The sequence below is a fragment of the Arachis duranensis genome, chromosome 1, assembly GCF_000817695.3.
Source record: "Arachis duranensis cultivar V14167 chromosome 1, aradu.V14167.gnm2.J7QH, whole genome shotgun sequence".
In the NCBI taxonomy this organism is placed as follows: domain Eukaryota; kingdom Viridiplantae; phylum Streptophyta; class Magnoliopsida; order Fabales; family Fabaceae; genus Arachis; species Arachis duranensis.
In genome coordinates this window covers 70,429,378-70,433,832 of record NC_029772.3, presented here as the reverse complement: position 1 = coordinate 70,433,832, position 4,455 = coordinate 70,429,378, and positions in this window count along the sequence as shown.

Sequence of the window (4,455 nt, the reverse complement as noted above, 5' to 3'; positions counted from 1 at the left end):
CTCCAGGGTTGCCTTCTCATTTCCACGTTTAAGCTCCAGTTTAAGCTTAAACTGGAGCTTAAACGTGTTCGACCGAAATTCTCCTCCAGGGTTGCTTTCTTCATTTCCACGTTTAAGCTCCAGTTTAAGGTTAAACTGGAGCTTAAACGTGGAAATGAAGAAAGCAACCCTGGAGGAGAATTTTGGTCGAACACGTTTAAGCTCTAGTTTAAGGTTAAACTGGAGCTTAAACGTGGAAATGAAGAAAGCAACCCTGGAGGAGAATTTTGGTCGAACACGTTTAAGCTCTAGTTTAAGGTTAAACTGGAGCTTAAACGTGGGAATGCTCCCTGGTGCATTTCTCATTTCTGGCTTTTAACTTCCAGTTTAAGGTTAAACTGGAGGTTAAACGCCACTTTCAGCATTATATGGCTTGGCAGTTTAAGTTCCAGTTTAAGCTTAAAGTGGAACTTAAACTCCACATGTGATATTCAAGCTTCCTTTATTGATTTTGTTGCTTCCTTGCCTAACCTCTTCTTCCCTGAAATCATCCAAACAACTGCATCAAAGTCTTGCAAAATTTCATGAGAAATCTTCCATTCATAGCATTCAAGTAATATAACTAAAAACTCATGGAATTTGCATCAAAATCATACTGTTTGGATGGTTCATTGCTTTGTTATTCATTTAACCATTCTTGGTTACTTTAAGCTCAAGAAAATGCATAAAACAACTAAAACTAACAGAAAAATGCTAGTGAAACTAGCCTAAGATGCCTTGGCATCAATGATGAGGGTGGCAGAAGTACTGTTTATGTAATGGGCTTGAAGGCTAATGCCAGATAAGAGTAAGGTTCTCAACTACATGGTAGCTACAACATGTGAGTGGGAAAGCAATGTAAGCGGATGGCATATCACTAACACTTGATGCAAGAGTAAAGTCAAAGCGTAAGTAAATGACATGAAGAAAACACTTGAAAGCATCAAGTTCAAATATGAAAGAGTGGGTCATGAAAGACAGTATGAGTTCATATCAATGCACAAAGGATGCAAGAATCATCAAAGGTTAAGCATTGAATTAGAAATTTCATTACCCATCAATATCAAACAAGTCAAGAAGCACCAAAATAATCCAAGAAATTCTCAACAATTAAGTTAAAGAATTCAACACCAATATTAAAATAAGAAACTTAGAAAAGAAAATAAGAACAAGTTACAAAAATAAAATTAAAATACAATGAATGAAAATAAACAAATGCAACATACAAAAGAAAATGAAAAGTAAGAAAAATGAGAAGTCAAAATTTAAAAAAGAGGGAGAGAGAGAAGTGGAGAAAAATAAGTAAGAAATAAAGAGAAAGGTGAGAAGAGGAGACAGAAAGGGAAGAAGAGAAATGTGAGAAGGGAAGAGAGAAGAAGAAGAAAGTAAGAAAGGAAAAAGAGAAAAGAAGAAAGGTAGAAAGAAAAAAGAAGGAAAGATGGACGAGAGAAGAAGAAAGAAGAAGAAAGGAACAAAAACAAGGGGGAAAACAGGGCACGAATACGATGCGCACGAATAGGCAACGTGTGCGCGCGAAAAATAGAAAAGGCAGGTGACGCATAAGCATCCCCCACAAGTATGCGTAAGATGCAAAACAGAGAGGGTGACTGACATTAGGATTTTTGCTAGTAAAGAATTTTATAAAAAATATAATCGCGTTGTAAGTATAGCTTCTAAACCAACAGAAAATCCTTTCGTACAAACGTTTGGTTGTCACAAGTAACAAACCCAATAAAATTTATAAACCGAAGTATTCAAACCTCGGGTCATCTTCTCAAGGAATTGCAGGGAGGTGTGTTTTATTATTGGTTATGGAAAACAGTGTTTTGGGTTTTAAAAAGGGTTTTTAAACAGAAGAGATGAATTGCAGAAATTAATAAATTAATAATTAATAAAACTTTGGGCAAGGTATGAAAACTGGAAGTCCTATCTTAGTTATCCTTATCGATGGTGACGAGAATTGAAATTAATCCCACTTAGTTAACCATTACTAAAGCAAAGGAAAGTTAAATGGACTAATTAGTTTGATCCTCAGGTCCTAGCCAATTCCTAAGAAAGGACTAGAGTTATTGGAATTCAATTCAATTAGCAAAAATAATAACTATCAATCACGATAAGTTTGATAACTCAAGAGTCTCCAATTAATCAATTAAAGCCCAAAATATAAAAAACTAAATAAAAACCATAGATCTGAAATACCTCAATTGCATTAAATAAACAAAATCAATCCAAACATGAAGAGTTATAAGCCAAATAGGCAACATAAGTAATCAACAAATAAGAGAAGTCAAAATAAAAAGATATTGAACCTGATAGAAAGATGAGATAAAAATATTCCTAAATTCTAAAAATCCTAATCCTAATCCTAAGAGAGAGGAGAGAACCTTTCTCTATAAAAACTACATCTAAAATTGTGTAAAGTGAATAACTGGCCAACTCCAGAATGGATGCATTCCTCCACTTCATAACCTCTAATCTGGGCCTCTTGGACTTGGATCTGGGCCAAAAAGGGCCCAAAAATCGCTGGAAATGAAATCTGCAAATTCTGCAGATCGCGCACGTCACGCGTCCGCATGGGTCACGCGGTCGCGTCATCTGGAGTGTTTTTCTTCCACGCGGTCGCGTCAATTATGCACCCGCGTCAGTTGGATTTCGCAAGTCACGCGTTTGCCTCATCCATGCGTTCGCGTCGAATCTCTTTAGCGCGAACCACGCGTTCGCGTTGTCCATGCGGACGCATCACTGCCAGTTTCTCCAAAACTCCAATTTATGCTTTCCTTCCATTTTTGTATGTTTCCTTTCCATCCTTTAAATCATTCCTGCCTTAGAAGCTCTGCAACTACTCAACACACAAATCACGGCATCGAATGGTAATAAAGGGTAATTAAAATAATTACTTTTGAAGCATAGGAAACATGTATTTCACATATATCACATAATAGGGAAGGGAAGGTAAAACCATGCAAATCCATATGAATAAGTAGGTGAAGAGTTGATAAATCATTCAATTTAAGTACAATATTTAATATAAGTGGTTTATCAACCTCCTTACACTTAAACAATAGCATGTCTTCATGCTAAATCCAAGATAAAGAGTAAGGTAAAGTGGTGGAATCTCATGCAATGCAATATATCCTAGATGCAACTACCTACATGGGTCATGCAAAACTAGTTATTATTCACTTGTATATAAAACTTGCATGTAGTTAAATTAATTCACATTCTCAAGGAAATATATTTGCATAGCCAACCTTAGGCAATGTTAAAGCACTTTTACAATTGAGATGGGTAAAAAATATTTTTCAAACTTGCAAGATAATTAACAATAGAGGTAGAGATATATGGTGATGAGCTATTGAACCCTCACTGGTTTTTTGTTTACTCTCTAGTCACTCAGTGTTTATTGGGTTAATCACTCTATTCTTCTTTTTATCTTTACTTTCTGTAACTTTGTTCTTCATCTAACCAATCAACAATTATAGAATATAGACATACAAAAATCATGAGTTCTTTTCATGGTTGTAATGGGGCCAAGGTAGAGGTAAGGGTATATGTATAAGGCTAAGTGAGCTAATAAGTGAATCCTTGATTAGTCTAAGATTTCACCTAACATATACATACTTTATACAAATCAAATTTTCTTAACCTATATGCCCAAGTTTTCCCACTTTGTATTGCAAACTTATGCATTAAATTTAACTTTGTCCCATGTGCATTGATTCTTTTTATTTTGTGTTTGGAGAATTTTGTATCCCCTTATTGAAAATAAAAGAATTTTTTTATGCACATGGTAATTTAATTAATTTGATTTCACATGAGCTTGCTTCCCAAATTTTTTTTTCAAATAATTTATTTAATTTAAATTTCCTACTTTTTTCTATCATCCATGTTCCCATAAAATTCCCCACACTTAAATTTTACACAATATCTATCTTAAGCTAACCAAGGATTCAACTTGAGATTTTTATTTTGTTTTTCTGCTTAAGGCTAATAATATGGTTATAAAACAGTAGGGAATTAAAAAGCTCAAGGGGGCTAACAAGGATGGCATAGAAGGTAGGCTAATTTGGGATAAGTGAGGAAAAATTCAAATGATGGCCTCAATCACTTTCTTAGAATGTATCTATATTCTATAATCGGACATATAAATTAAAACAAAGTAAAGAACATCAGAATAAAAAGAAGGGCGGAGCACACAGGAATGAAATTTATGGTTTGAATGCAACCATACAATTAAGCTCAAAAGTTACAGGCTGTGTGTTCTCAAGCTCATAAATCATATATCAACTAAGTATGTCATTCAAGTAGAAATTAAGAGTTTCCATTATTCTCAATGTAAAATTTATTTGGGTGGCTTTAAAGTTTTAGTGTTCCTTCTTGATGAAATGTTGTTAACTAACTAACATGTAATGCTATATATACAAGGGATGTGGATTG